The sequence below is a fragment of the Citrus sinensis genome, chromosome 3 (assembly GCF_022201045.2).
Source record: "Citrus sinensis cultivar Valencia sweet orange chromosome 3, DVS_A1.0, whole genome shotgun sequence".
In the NCBI taxonomy this organism is placed as follows: Eukaryota; Viridiplantae; Streptophyta; class Magnoliopsida; order Sapindales; family Rutaceae; genus Citrus; species Citrus sinensis.
The window spans coordinates 25,412,907-25,429,280 of record NC_068558.1 but is presented as its reverse complement, the minus strand read 5'-3'; the positions used below and the strand labels follow the sequence as shown (position 1 = coordinate 25,429,280).

General features: G+C 34.3%; 1 non-coding gene across 1 annotated transcript; it reads right to left on the bottom strand.

Moving 5' to 3' along the window:
• Positions 1 to 8,047: 8,047 nt before the first annotated feature.
• On the bottom strand, positions 8,048 to 8,154 carry LOC112498422 (small nucleolar RNA R71). The gene has a single exon (XR_003065739.2). It is a non-coding gene; the product is annotated as a small nucleolar RNA R71 (small nucleolar RNA).
• Positions 8,155 to 16,374: the final 8,220 nt, after the last annotated feature.

The following is a 16,374-nucleotide window of genomic DNA, read 5'->3' as shown; positions in this document are numbered from 1 at the left end:
TCTCTCTCTTCGTTAATAGTGTAAGGATGGTGTTGCAGAATTGCGAGGTTGAACAATTACCAATATTACGATGACTGTAACTTTTGGAGAAATATAAATGTGACAAACAAATGCAAAGAAAATAGAACACAATAATTTACGTGGTTCGGCGTAATGCCTACGTCCACGGGCAAAGACTGAAAGATAATTTTACTAATAATAAGAATTTACAAAAGTAGGAAAAACTCACAAAACCCACAACCCCAATACACCCAAATGGAATGATGAGCATATAATATATACATATTTTATCCTTAATTACATAATTGCTAGTTATTTTTATTTGTTATTTTTAATTAATTGAATTTTTTTATTGACTAGGGAATTAATTGGAGATTATGGATGAAAAGTGCATAAGGAATAATAATTGGACAGCAATAAAGATCAAATCAATTTGTGGAAGCCATTGATGAAAGGGAGCTTAAAAAGGAAACTAATTAGAGTTTATGGAAATAATTGCCGCTTGTGCAGAATAAAAGAAAAGAGGAAAAAGGATGCTTAAAGGAGAATAATTGAGTTTCTAAGTGTGCATCTCACGTGAATAGTTGGAAAAGCATTGACCATTGATTTCAAGTGGGTTTCACATGCATGGGCTTAAAGTTGGTTGTGCTTGGCTTGTTTTAAAATCCTTTTGATTTGAGGATTTTGTGGTGGCGTTATAGTATAAAACGAATTAGGGGGTAGCCGCCAGGAAAAAAGAAGAGAACACTGAAAGTAGTCGCCATAGGAAGGAAAAAAAAAGCAGACGCGATTCGGGAGAAAACCGGCTACAGCAGTTCGGCTTCCCATGGCTGATTTTATTTCTTTTGTTGCTCCTAATTCAAGTATATCCAGCTAATTTTCTTATGTTGAGGTTAAGGATGAAACCCTATTCAATGAAATAATTATTTTTTTCATTTAATTAATTCCCTATATATGTTCAATGGGCCGTGCCGGCAACTGTCGGCCCACAAGGGCTCGTGGGCCGGCAAGGCTGTGCCCATATTTTTTTCAGTTGAGCCCAGTACGGCCCACGGCACGAGCGGGCTCGTATCGTGCCGTGGGCCGTGCCCAAAAAAAGTCTACCAACTTTTTTTTTAACGTGCCTAAAAAAACCCACGTACTTGGCGTGTTTTTTTAAGCCCACCAACATAATAATAATAATAATAATCATAATCATAATCATAATCATATTAATTTTTATTAAGAGGCAATTAACATTTTATTATTAGTTTATCACAAATTCACAACTATATATTTTATTTCACAATAATCAATCATAACACAACAATACATAAATTTAATTCCATAGATAATAATAATAATTAATTAAAATTAAAAATACAATCCTCGAATAATAATTACAATAAGTCATAACTACGAAATATCAATATAACAAATCATAGGTCACAACTTACAAGTTACAACTACGAAATGCGAACTACGACCAATTGACGAATAACAAGCATGAAAAAAACATTTATTAATCACAACTATGGATACGGGAAATGAGCAAGGTTAATTCTATCTTGGCTAAGGTGGCGAACTAAACAATTTGACACGTGTCGACGTAAACCCAAGGTGCCATGGCTGTCTGAATAAATAACTTCTCGATGACAATAGTTGCACCTCAAGATCATCCGTTTGTATGGACGATGCAAACTATTATCTATTATTTCCTCCCTTATTGTAGCAAAATTTTGAAAAAGCTCATTTAAAGAATGACTTCTGGACTGATTTAGCCTAGCGTTTTGTTGAGGTCCAACTACATCAACATTTTATTCTTGAGAGTGTTGAGGTTCTTCTGCATTCATATTATGTTGCTGCAGATTCATAATGATTTTGGCTTTTAAAATATTGGAAAGTTTGAGAGGAAAAAGAAGAAGAATAAGAATTGTGAAGCATCATAGCATAATGGCGTGTATATATAATATTAGATAGTAATAAAAAGATAAAAATTAATTTTATTTACTTTGTCGGTGGGAGTAAAAAGAGTAAGTAAAAAATATTTAGTGAAATATAAATATTTGTGAATGAATGAATCTTGAGATCTTAATTTTTGTGGAGCCATGAGGCAAGTGCGTGGTTGGCATGTAGGAAAAAGATCTTAAATTATTTAAAAAATAAATGAAAATATTAAAACAAATGCACAATTATCCCAATTTTTTATTATTTAAACATCATTGTCGGTTAACTTTCATAATTTTTCAAATTTTTAATTGATTACACTGCACATAATTTTAAAATTTTACAGTCACGCAATAATAAAATTGACATAACTACTCAATTTTACAACACGCTTGCAAGTTGCAACTTTCACAATTTTCAAATCCTGAAACTTGAATTGACTGCACAGCTGCACTGCAATCTGCACGTCTGCATGTGCACTATATGACAACTACCGTGTTGAAAATTTGAGTTGAGAATTTAAATTCAAAGAAATAAAATACTCTACATAATGAATGCAAGCTCCTCCCGTATTCCTACTATAATATTATCTCATCAACACACTTGTGATAGAATTTATTAACATTGTGATAGTTGCGTGATTCTCTTGTAACAATGAACCATAATTTTTTTTTAATTTAATACGTTGTTTTGAAAAAAAAATTAATTACTAAAATTATTTTAAAAAATAAATAACAATGTTGCACTTAGAAATTAAATTTTTTTAATTATTAAATAACGAAAAAATTCTAAATTAATTTTATTACTCACCCAACGGAAAAGTTTTTTTGAATTAACAATAAAATTGATATGACTACTCAATTGTACAGCATGGGCAGTTGGGCTCCGATTAGTAATTAATGTTTTCTGATTTTTAATGACAAAAAAATTCTAAATTAATTTCATTACTCACCCAAAGGACAAAAAAAAATTCTGAATTAATTAAATTAACAATAAAGTTGATATGTCTTTAAAAAAAACAATAAAGTTGATATGACTAGGTGACTAGTCAATTTCACAACATGGGCACTCAACAATTGGACTTGACTAGCTTACAGAATCTGTGAGCCACAGACTGCAGCATCAGCCGTTGGATGTGGTTGGATGTGGAGTGAGAAACTAAACAATAGACAATCGGATGGTGGGATGACGGGAGATGTTTGTTACAGAATCGGTACCATAGACAGGTCCCTCAACAATTAACTATTTCTGATTTTTAATAACAAAAAAAAATTTAAATTAAATCAATTACTCACCTTACAATTCCAACGGACAAATGAATTATTAAATGCAACAGTTTAATTTGCTGCAGCCTTGCAGAGTTGTAGGAAGCTTTGCAGTTGCAACCTTGCAGGAAGCTTTGCGTGTTTGCCCCTTTTTGACTGTTAATATTTTTACTTTTTTATTCTATTTAAACGATTAAATTATTTTCGAACTTATCTCACTTCTCAATCTCTATCTCTTCGTTATCTCTCTTGTCTCATCAGTCATCTCTAGTCTCTGCTTGCCCAATCTTCTCGAAACTTTGCTACAATTCCAACAATTTCCCTTTGTTACTGAAATCTCAAACAAAAGCAAAACATCATTCAACACCATTTAACACACGAATCTCCATTCTCTTGCTCAATAATTTTTTTCTTTTTTTTCACCCGCACAAATACATTCCATCCGCCTTTATTTACCAAAACGCTAATTATATAAAATGTCTCACTCTCATTTTGAGTTAGATGAGAATTTTAATTTTGTTGAAGAGGGGGAGGAAGTTGCAAATGAAGAAATTGTTGCACCAGAATTTGATCCAAGTAATATATTTATTGTCCCACCGGAACGATCACCTCCTACTTCTCAAGCAAGTCAAAGTGGTTCTACTTCTTCGACTGCCAATCCTACTACTACCTCCAAACGACAAAGAACATCGATTGTTTGGTCATGTTTTACTTTGGAAAAACGTCAAAACAAAAAAGGTGAAATGGTGGATCAAGCAGTGTGCAAATATTGTCAATCCGCTTTAAGTGCCAAAGGCAATGGTGGAACTGGACCTCTTAGATGACATATGGAAACTTGTCAGACAAAACACGCGCCACAAGACCCAACACAAACCCAACTCTCACAATATGGTTCTGGACCTTCCGGTATAACATCATTCAGATATTCACAACAGAACATGCGAGAAGGATTGGCTCGGTATATTGCTGCAGCAGAACAACCTTTAACATTTTCAGAAGATGAACGTCTAATAAATTTTCTGCAAAGGTATGTTCAGCCTCAACTTAAGAAAGTGCCTAGAAATACATTAAAACGTGATTTAACTAAAATTTTTTATGACATGAACAAACTTTTAATTAATACTTTTATCAATTTTAATGGTGTTATTTCAATTTCTTCTGATTGTTGGACTGGTATTAATATGGTTGGTTATTTTGTGTGACTTCGTACTCTATACATGAGATTAATGGTAAATGGAGGTTGGAAAAAAAAATTGCTTGCATTTCATGAATTAGAATATCCTCACACTGGTTCAGTAATTTATGCAGCTCTAATGTCTGTTTTAAGAGAATATGAAATTACTGATAAATTGTTTAGCATATCATTTGATAATGCATCTGCCAATATAGTTGCAATTGATATGTTTTTGCGGAATATTTCTACTCTCACGCCTACACGTGGTTCAAAATTTTTTCATGTGAGATGTGTGTCATATTATTAATTTAATTATTCAAGCTGGTATGACTCATATAAATCATTATTTAGAAAAAATTAGAGCAGCCATTTTATTTATTAGAGCACCTTCAAGACGTCAACAACTTTTGTCTACGTTGAAAATTTTTGGATTGAAAAGGATAAAATTCAACATTGACATGAAAGTTCATTGGAATTCTACGTATTTGATGTTGCTTTCTTGCCAAAACTATTCTGAAGCAATTTCTAGTTTTTACAATGAGAGAATGAATTATGAAGATTATCATATCACTGATTATGATTGGAATGTTGCATTTAAATTTATGGATTTTTTAAAGGTATCTTATGATGCTACTCTTGCATGTTCTACTGTTTATGAGCCTACTTCATGTAGAGTGTTAATGCACTTGTATAATATGAGTTATACTTTTAAGACTTTTAGAGAGAATATTATGTTTAAAAATATTTGTGATGCCATGGAGGAAAAATTCAAAAAATATTGGAAAGATATTCCCCACCTATTTATTTTTGCAACAGTGTTGGATCCTACAATCAAGGAAGTTGGTGCAAAACCTTTAGTTGAGAGTATTAGTGAAAATTTACAAACCGGGCTTGATAGAATTATGTCCTCTATTCATGAACTTTTTAATTTTTATCGAAATAAATTCGAATCAAGCAATACATATTCTAATGTTCAACAAGCATCGACTTTTTATAAAAATCCAGCTCACCTCTTGTTACTCAAAGGTAAGGGTGTTGCCTCTAGTATTGATACTAATCGTAATGAATTGCAAAGATATTGTTCTGTCAATCTTGAAGATTTAGCAACTCCTTCACAATTGCAAAATTTTGATATTTTAGAATTTTGGATGGGTAAGACATCTTTTTTCCCTATATTATCCATTATGGCCCGTGATCTACTAACCCCTCCAGCTTCAACTGTAGCATCAGAATCAGCTTTTAGTACAGGTGGCAGAATTCTAGATGAACGTCGGTCACGATTGTCATCAGAGACATTAGACTATTTGTTATGTTTGAAAGATTGAGAAGATGCTGAACGTCGAGTGCAACAAGATTGGCAAAATGCTTTAATTAAACAAATTGAGAGTTTGGATGTTGATCAAGATGAAGTGGATCCAGATTATGCAGAGTACTGAACATTGAAGCCACTTCCAAAGACTAGAGACTTTTTTTTCTTGTAACTTTTTGAAACAAATTTTATTAGTGAGAAGGTTGTAAATTTGCAAATGATAGATGGTTCAGTAGGTGCCAACCTAGCTGGGATGTACTGTTAACTGTAGTGATGCAAATTACACCTAATTTTGTTTGAATTACTAATATTATAATTGTACTTGAACTTCATTTAATGAAAATGTATTTTTTAATTTATCATAAAAATATTTCGTTCATAAATTTTTCTTGTGTATAAATATGAAAAATATTTCATTCACAAATGAAACATATCTCTATTAAATATTAACTAAGTTATGATTTAATATTAATATGAAAATATTTCATATGAAAAATATTTTATTATTAATGTTGTTAAAATTTTTAATTTTTATTTATCATTTATAAATTTATGACATTTATAATTTTATTTATTAAAATCATGATATTTACTTATTTACTTATTCATTTAATAAATTATAAACATAAATAAATAATTAAATAAATATCATAAATAAAATTAAATATCATAAATAACATTATTCATTTAATAAATATCATAAATAAAATTATGATATTTATAATTTTATTTATTAAAATCATGATATTTACTTATTCATTTAATAAATTATAAACATAAAAAATTAGAATATTTATTTAAACTAAGATTTAATGATTTAAATTAATTTTTAAAAGTCTATGCTAAAAAATATATTAAAACATTTAATTTCAAGATATTTTACTTTAATTTCATAACATTTTATATTTACTTTTTGTTAAAAAAATTTACTTAGATATATTTTGGCCCACGTGCTATTGATGGCCCACAGGCCACGTGCTAGCCCACCAATGAACCGTGCTTATTATATGCTTTTTCGCGTGTCGTGCTTTGGCTCATCTCTAATCGTGCTGTGCTTTAAGGCCCGTGTGCCTAAAATTCTAGGCCCGGCACGGCCCACATGCGTACTGTGTCGTGCCTCGTGCCCCACCGAAACGTGCTCGTGTCATGCCATGTCGTACGGACACGTGCCGTGCCCGTGCCGTGCCACGTGCCGCCCGGCCCATTGGCCATCTCCAGATATCATACTATTAAGAAGAAAAAGAACCTACACAAGATTAATTTTAATTGGGCTTAATTGTTATATTTATGAGATGACATAGATTGATTTCGAGTTGTCACTCTAAAATTTGGGATTAATTAATAATTAGATAATTATTAATTGAATAGTGGTGGATTCTGAAACCTTGGTAATTTTTGTCTTATTGATTTCTCATTTGCTTTAATTGTTTTCTTAGTTTAATTAGTTTAATTTCTCTTAAAAATTCAATTTGCTCAATTAGGTTAGAATTAATATTAATTTTAGATTTAAATGAGACTTTTTAATTTATAACAATCCATGTGGGTTCGACCTCGTTACCACTATTCTATTTCTAGATTCGTGCGCTTGCGAGTATATTAAAATTTTTCACAACAAGTTTTTGGCACTGTTGCTGGGGATTGTGCCAGAAAGTCAGTTTAATTTAGGTTGATTTGATTCTTCCACTAGTTATAATTTAGGTTGTCTTTTATTTAATTAATTTAATTTTTTATTAATTTTTATTTTTATTTTTATTTGTCTTTAAATTCATTGTTTGGTTGTTTGATTTCTTTTATTTTTAAATTTCGTTTATTTTCATTATTGTTGGTTTATTTTATTTTATTGTATTTTATTTTTTCTTTCCTTATCTAGTTAGTTTATGAGTATTTGGGAACGCGATTTAACATATCATTTGGTAAAAAAAAGAGTTAAAAATTGATAGTAGTCGAGATAGTTCTTCAGAAGTGATAGATGACCCTAATAGACTATTGCCAATACTTCCATCAGTGCAAGCAGAGAAAACCTTTAGAGAATATTTTTCACCACTTGCAGCCAACCAACCATCTTGTATTGTGTTGCCACAAACTACAGCAACACACTTTGAACTTAAGCCCTCTGTCATTCAACTTTTACCATCTTTCCATGGGTTAGAGAGAGAGGATCCATATTTGTACATTAAGGAATTTCTTGACATATGCTCTACATTCCGTTTTCAAAATTTTAATGATGAGTCAATTAGACTTCGTATGTTCCCTTTCTCATTAAAAGACAAAGCGAAAGCTTGGTTGAATTCACTTCCTGCTGGGTCTATTACTACGTGGGATGAATTAAGCAACAAGTTCCTCACCAAGTTTTATCCTATGTCTAAAAAAAATGCCCTTAGGAGAGAGATAAATGATATTTATCAAAGAGAGGGTGAGCAATTTTATGAGTGTTGGGAAAGATTTAATGATTTACTCCTCAAGTGTCCCCACCATGGTTTTGAGAAATGGAGACTTATACAATGCTTTTATAACGGTTTAACCATGTCAAATCATCATATGGTAGAGTCTATGAATGGTGGGAGATTTTTTAACCTACATGAAAGGGCTGCATGGGATTTCTTTAATTCACTTTCTGAGAATTCTCAACAGTGGAATTTTTCACATCAAATAGAGAAATCGCCTCAAGTTTCTAGAAAGGGTCTATATGAAGTTGAAGATGATTTTGATGTGAAAGCCACTATATCTACTCTTTCTAGGAAAGTAGATGCCTTACCTCTGAACCAATCAATGAATCATCATCCTAGTGTAGCTAATGAGGTTTGTGCTCTTTGTTCTAACTTGTCTCATACTGCACAGAATTGTCCATCATTACTAGCCTATCAAGAGGCTTATTCTGAGCAGGTACATGCCTTACAATAATATGAGAAAACCTCTAATAATCCATATTCACCCACATATAATCCTAATTGGAGGAATCATCCTAATTTTTCTTGGAAACAAAATCAACCTTTGTCAAACCAAGGAGGACAACAATTTAGCTTGCCCAATCAACAATTTATCCCTCCTAACCAAGTATATCCTCCTACCCAACAGCCTATGTTTCGATTTATTGCACCCCAAAAAAGAAAACCTTCTTTAGAAGATACACTTTAAAGTTTCATTCAGTCAACCCAACAAGCTTTTCAGTCAAACACTCAAGCTATTCTAAAGCTTGAACATCAATTGGGTCAATTAGCAACTATTGTGGCTGAGAGAGAAAAAGGAAAATTCCTAAGTCAACCAGTTCCTAATCCTAAAAGAGTGCATGAAGTTGGATCGAGTTTAAGCCATCAGCATGAAGAAGCAAAATCTATTATGACCTTGAGAAGAGGAAAATTGTTTGATAACAAAGTGGAGGTTCAAATAAGGAAGACATCTGAGCTTACTTCTTCAGATCCAGTTCCATCACAAGACTCATCACCAAATGATCTAGAAGGGAGTGGCCCACAAGCTTACATTCCCAAGGCTCATTTTTCTCAAAGGTTAACAAAGGTAAAGAAAAGGACTTCAACAGGTGAGATTATGGAAATCTTCAAGCAGGTAAGTATAAACATCCCTTTACTCGATGCTATTAAGCAAGTTCCTTCCTAAACATCCTTTTACTCGATGCTATTAAGCAAGTTCCTTCCTATGCCAAGTTTTTGAAAGATTTATGCACTAAAAAGAGAAATTTGCATGTCACCAAAAAAGCATTTTTAACTGAACTAACTAGCAATTTACTTCAATGTAAAATGCCACCAAAATTTAAGGATCCAAGTTCCCTTACTATCTCATGTGTTATAGGGAACTAATTGTTTGATAAAACATTATTGGACTTGGGTGCTAGTGTTAATCTCTTGCCTTATTATGTTTACATGCAGCTTAGACTAAGTGAGTTAAAATCAACTTCTATTATTTTGCAACTTGCTGATAGGTCAATGAAAATACCTTGTGGTATTATAGAGGATGTGTTGATACAGATTGATAATTTTTATTATCATGTTGATTTTATTGTTATTGATACTCAGCATGTACAGGATCCTAAGAAACACACCCCAGTTATTCTAGGTCGTCCTTTCTTAGCTACAGCTGATGCTCTTATTAATTGCAGGAATGGAAACATGCAGCTATCTTTTGGTAATATGACCATGGAATTAAATACTTTTAATGTTACCAAGCAGCCACATGAAGAAGATGAATTTATCGAAGCAAATATGATAGAGGAATTAGTAGAAGATTCATTCATTTCTAACTATACTGATGATCCATTAGAGGCATGTCTAACTCATTCTGATGTATCTTTTAATAATGACAGTGTAATTGCAGAAGTCAACGCCTTACTTGATGCACCTCTAATTATGGACACAACTAAATGGAAGACAAAGGCAGAACCACTGACTCATTTTGAGAAGAAGATTAGCTCATCTGCAGAGACACCACCAAAATTGGAACTCAAAGCACTACCCGACACTCTAGAATATGCATTCTTGGGAGAATCTGACACTCTACTTGTTATTATTTCTTCCTCCCTCGATCTTGAGCTAAAATGTAAGTTGTTGGGTATTTTAAAAGAGCATAATGAGGCAATAGGTTGGACCATCGCTGATATTAAAGGTATTAATCCAGTAGATTGCATGCATCGTATTCATCTTGAAGAAAATGCTAAACCTATTAGGGAGATGCAACATAGGCTAAATCCTAACATGAAACAAGTGGTAAGAGCTGAAGTAATTAAATTATTAGATGCAGGAATTATTTATCCTATTTCAGATAGCTCTTGGGTTAGCCCTGTGCTAGTCGTTCCTAAGAAATCTGGTGTTACGGCAGTTGCTAATGCTAATAATGAATTAATTCCTACTAGAGTAACTACAGGTTGGCATGTTTGTATTGATTATAGAAAATTAAATTCAGTCACAAGAAAAGATCATTTTTCTCTTTCATTCATTGATCAAATGCTTGATAGACTTACAAGTCATGATTTCTATTATTTTCTAGACTGATATTTAGGTTATAATCACATCCCTATAGCTCTAGAGGACCAAGAGAAACCTATTTTTACTTGTCCCTTTGGAACTTTTGCATATAGGAAAATGCTATTTGGTTTATGCAATGCACCTGCTACCTTTCAAAGATGCATGCTTATATTTTTTCTGATATGGCTGAGAGATTTCTTGAAGTATTCATGGATGATTTTTCTATTTATGGAGATTCTTTTGATGAATGTTTGCAGCATCTAACATTAGTTTTGCAGAGATGTAAAGAAAAGAACTTAGTTCTAAATTGGGAAAAGTGTAACTTCATGATAAAACAAGGTATTGGCCTTCGTCATATAATTTCCAGCAGAGGTATAGAAGTCGACAAAGCTAAGGTGGATTTAATTTCTAATCTTCCACATCCCAAATCCATAAAAAAAGTAAGATTTTTCCTTGGACATGCTGGTTTTTATAGAAGATTCATTAAAGATTTTAATAAAATTTCTAGACCCCTATGCAATTTACTTGTTAAGGATGCACCTTTTATCTTTGATGAATCTTGTCTTGATGCTTTTGCAAAGCTTAAGGAATTGTTGACTTCTTCACCTATCATTCAGCCACCTAATTGGGATTTGCCTTTTGAAATTATGTGTAATGCATCTAATTATGTTGTAGGAGTAGTTTTAGGACAAAGATTAGATCGTGTGCCTTATGTGATTTATTATGCTAGTATGACACTCAATGATGCACAGTTGAACTATTCAACTACAAAAAAAGAAATGCTAGCTATGGTATTTGCACTTGATAAATTCAGATCTTATCTTATATGTTGTAAAGTGATTATTTTTACTAATCATGCTGCTTTAAAAATATTTGCTTACTAAGAAAGATGCTAAAGCAAGATTGATTCGTTGGGTATTGCTTTTACAGGAATTTGACATTGAGTTTAAAGATAAAAAAGGTTCTGAAAATGTTGTGGCGGATCACTTGTCTCGCCTTGATCTTAAATTTATTCTAGAATCTTTACCTTTGAATGAGTCTTTTCCGGATGAGCAACTTATGAGTGTGAATGTTGTACCATGGTTTGCTGATATAGTTAATTACTTTGCCACAAGTCAAATCCCAGCACACAGGACTAAGCAAGATAGAACAAAGTTCTTATCCGAAGTGAAGAATTTCTTTTGGGATGATCCATATTTATTCAAATATTGTGCTGATTAGATTATTAGGAGATGTGTTCTAGAAAATGAAATTCAAAGTGTCATCTCTTTTTGCCACAAACAAGCTTGTGGAGGTCATTTTAGTGCCAAAAAGACAGCAACAAAAATTTTACAGTGTGGTTTTTATTGGCCTACTCTTTTTCATGACGCTTATGTTTTCTGTTCTTTGTGTGATAGGTGCCAACGCATGGGTAGCATTTCAAAGAGGAATATGATGCCACTCAATCATATTCTGGTGGTTGAGATCTTCGATGTATGGGTTATTGATTTCATGGGACCTTTTCCTCAATCTTTTGGTTATCAGTATATATTGGTTGCAGTGGACTATGTGTCGAAGTGGGTTAAAGTTATTCCATGCAAAACCAATGATCATAGAGTTGTAGTGAAATTCTTGAAAAGTAATATTCTATCTCATTTTGGTTTCCCTAGAGCAATCATTAGTGATGGCGGTACCCATTTTTGCAATAAACCTTTCAAAACTCTTTTGAACAAATATTCCATTATACATAAGGTTGCTACCCCATACCATCCTCAAACCAGTGGCCAAGTAGAGATTTCTAATAGAGAAATCAAGCAAATTCTGTAAAAAAAGAGTTAGGTTAGATAGAAAGGATTGGTCTTTGAGACTTGATGATGCATTATGGGCATATAGGACTGCTTTCAAAACACCAATTAGGATGTCGCCTTACAAACTTGTGTATGGAAAAGTGTGTCTTCTGCCAATAGAGTTAGAGCATCGTGCATATTGGGCTATTAAGAAATTCAATTTTGATATGCAGCAGGCTGGTTCCAACAAAATATTACAACTAACAGAACTTGAAGAGATCAAGAATGATGCATATGAGAATGCCAAGATTTACAAGCAACAAATGAAAGTATTTCATAACAAGCACATTTTGAGAAAATCCTTTACACCAGGCCAGAAAGTACTTTTATACAATTCCCGATTACATCTCTTTCCAGGTAAGTTACGTTCTCGATGGTCTGGTCCTTTTATAGTTCGTACTGTCTTTCCTTATGGAGCAATTGAGATTGAAAATCCTCAAAATGGTGATTTATTTAAGGTCAATGGTCAAAGATTAAAACCATTTTTAGAGTTAAGAACACCAGAAGTCGAGGAGATACTTTTAGATGATCTTGTTTATCAGGATTAGTTAATTTCATTTTTACATTCTTGTTTTATTTAAATAGTATGTTTTCTTTTCTTTGTTTGTTTTTCTTTTCTAGTATTTTTCTTTTCTAACGTTTTCTTTTTATTTATCATTTTCTTTTAAGCTTTTCCAGCCCATCTAGGTGTGTTCTCTCTAACTTTTTCTTTTATTATTTATTTATTTTCTCATCTTTTTGCATGCATATCTTTTGTTTGTGAAACATTGAGGACAATGTTCCGAATAAGTTTGGAGGTGGGAATAGTGTGTGCTTTGTTTATTAAAAAAAACCAAAAAAATTTAAAAAATTCAAAAATTCAAAAAACCTCACTAGAACACTGAAGTGGAAGCTCTCTCAAATTCTCTCAAAGAGCTCACTTGCAATTGCTCTCTACTTCTCACAAATTAGGAGGCTTTACAAATGCATTCTACTTCTCTATTTATAGGCAAAGCTTACAATATGAATGCATGAAAAAAACTTTGGCCATTTTCAATTTTAATGGCTTTGGTGTGACTTTTTGTGAAGAGATCATATACAAGGGGGGCTCTAGCGCTTTACTAGTAGAATATCAAGCAAGTAAAGCGGCTTGAAAACTTACCTTATTATTAAGGAAAGGAGAGAGGAGGAATCGGCCCCCGCGGAGGGAAACGTTACTCGCCTTTGCTTAGCTTTTCATGTAGTTCCGTCAGGGTCCTTGAGAGATGAAGACAGAGAGAGATCGGTTGAGTTGATTCCTCTCCAAGGCTAGTGACGAGGATATGGGACTTTGTCGGGTATTCCTTCTCTTGATAGTGGAATCTAATTAATAGAATTTTTGCTTCTTGTTCAGTCTCCTCCCCCAAGCGTTTGATGCTCAGTCCATCTGCGAGGACATTGATCAGTGGATGAAGTGAAATGAGGAGCCTTTACTAAATTCCGCTCACCCCGGTCCTTAGTAGCATTGACTTTGTCAACCTTTGGATGTTGTTGTGACGCTTTGGTTAGGCTGAGCGAGTTCTCGCGAATCAAAGAAGAATCTAGAAGTGACTTAGTTAGACGATTGGATTCCTTTTTTTCATATGGAATAACTCAGCTCATAAAGAGCAGGGCAGATTGGTGGATAAACGGTAGATCTCTCTTCGCAACGCAATAAAGAAGTCTAACAGTTTCTCTCGGCATCTGTCTTGATTTTCTTTTACTTCTCGAAGTTGGATTTACGGCCGGGCTGCTACTACTACCAGGTGCGTATCACGGAAGGAGACGAGCCAAAGACGACATGTGTGACAAGGAAGCAACCTTCCTAATAAAGGGTCGTTTGATTGTTGCCTTTTGGACTCACATCTTCTTTCTCACTCACTATTTCTTTTTTATTTAGAAATTCATCATTTAGACATCCCATTTTAATTTTCGCTTGAACAATATTGATGTAGAATAGATTGACATGCGTACTATTTTTCCTCTCCCTTTCTCTTCCGCAGGTAGTGCCTTTTCTTGTTTTTATATGCCCAAAGGTTAGGTGCAATAAGTTTCAAAATCTCGAAAAAATTTTGCCAGAAAGAGTTTGGGGAACAGCAAGCCATGAATGGGGCGGGGAGAGCGGAGCTCGATAGAAAGCAGAGGCAAGACAGTGGTTTGTTTACAACCAGTCGTGATCAAAGCTCTTTCAAGCGAATAGGGGCATGGGTTCCACTTTTTTTCTAGAGGATTCCATATTTCCTCTATAACGAGCCTTGCTTCGCTTCCACGACTCCAACGAACGCGCTGAGAAAAAGCACTGCTTGTCACATGACTTCTACTTTTTTCTAGGAACAACAACAAGAGAAGCTGGTCACAAGTGAGGGAAGAAAGAGACGAATCCACAAGAGTCTGAGAAGCCTTGCAAATAAAGAAAATAAGTCTCACTGACAACTAGGGGAAGGAAAGCCAGTACAGCGTACTTTCATAAAGCGCAAGGATCCACCAGGTTGGGTTTGCTATTAACGGCTGCTGAGGTGTAAGTATAGTTTGAAGGGCTTCGTCAGGCAAGAAAACCCCTTCATCAAAGACTTAATAAATGCCATTGGTACGCACCACCTTCCAAGACTGAATCAATGGGTTGATTAGATGGCAGAAGAAAAGTACATATGGTAGTTAGGGTAGCGTATGAGATAATAGACTACTAAAGGTACATATGTAACTCACCACTCACTGGTAAAAGAGAAGAGAGAAATGACCAATTGAGAGCCCCGGGGCCGGAATGCGGTAGGGTCTTCAAGCCCTACGCTCGATTCTCGGTAAGAAAGAATAGACGACCTACTAAAGACAGATCGTCAAATGGCGACGTATATAAAGAAGTGCTTCAATAATAGGGCTAGATAGTTGTATTGAATCAGGTACATGGTGAATCGATCACTCTCCTCATCGTCAGGTGTTGATAGATGCTCGACCAAGGAAGTAATAGAAGGTGATGGCAAAAGAATCAGAATTGCGATCTGATATCACATAACCTGGGTATTTAGAGAAGGTAGGGGTTAGCTAAAGATATTCCTGCATATCCATACAAGACCCAAGTAGGCGGGTTGAGGTCCTACAAGGTACCCACTACTCGGAGTACCCTCTCAAAAGGAAAAAAATGGTGTGGTGTGTTTGAACACACCTATACCACGGGTAGGTGTAGCGGAGTAGATTATTTATGTAATCAAGGCATTATTTGGAGAAAGATTTCATTGCGAAAGCCTGTCCTTCTTCAAGTCCAGGTCATCTAGTCGGGGTCGACCACAATTCCCCAAGAAAGAAATAGATAGAATTTCACTAATTGGAAGGAAAATGAGGTGAACGGAACTTGAACAACTAGAGTTCCAATCCTATTGGGGATAGTAACTTCTTAGAAAAATAAGGACGAGACTCGTTTTCAAGTGGAATTCGAAGATTAGTCTTTCTCGCCTAGGGGGCAATCACTTTTAGATCATGGCTTGTAAAGGTTACGATAGCAAGCCTCTCTCCGGCCGGAGAGCGTCCAGGACAAGGAGCAAGAAAACGGATCCTCAAATGCCGTTAAGTTTAAAGCGCAGCTTTAAAGGGTATAAGTTGCGGCACTTTAAGCAAGAAATACGGAGCGACGGCTTTGGCAAGTCACATAGGCGTTAGGAGAAGGTGTAAAATATATCAGATGCTTGCTCATTTCATGAATCTATCCTAGGGTAACAAAGGGTTTAGTTAATGGAGATATTAACTCTTCCAGGAACCAATAACACGTAAACCATATCAAACCAATCCCAATGGACAAACCCTCGATCCACTCCTAGCTCTATAATCCACTCGTCTCCCCCAGTCCCTGAGAGCCCTCCTCTCCTGGGCCTAAGTAAGAAATCTTCTTTTCAGTCGAGCTCAATTGCATAGA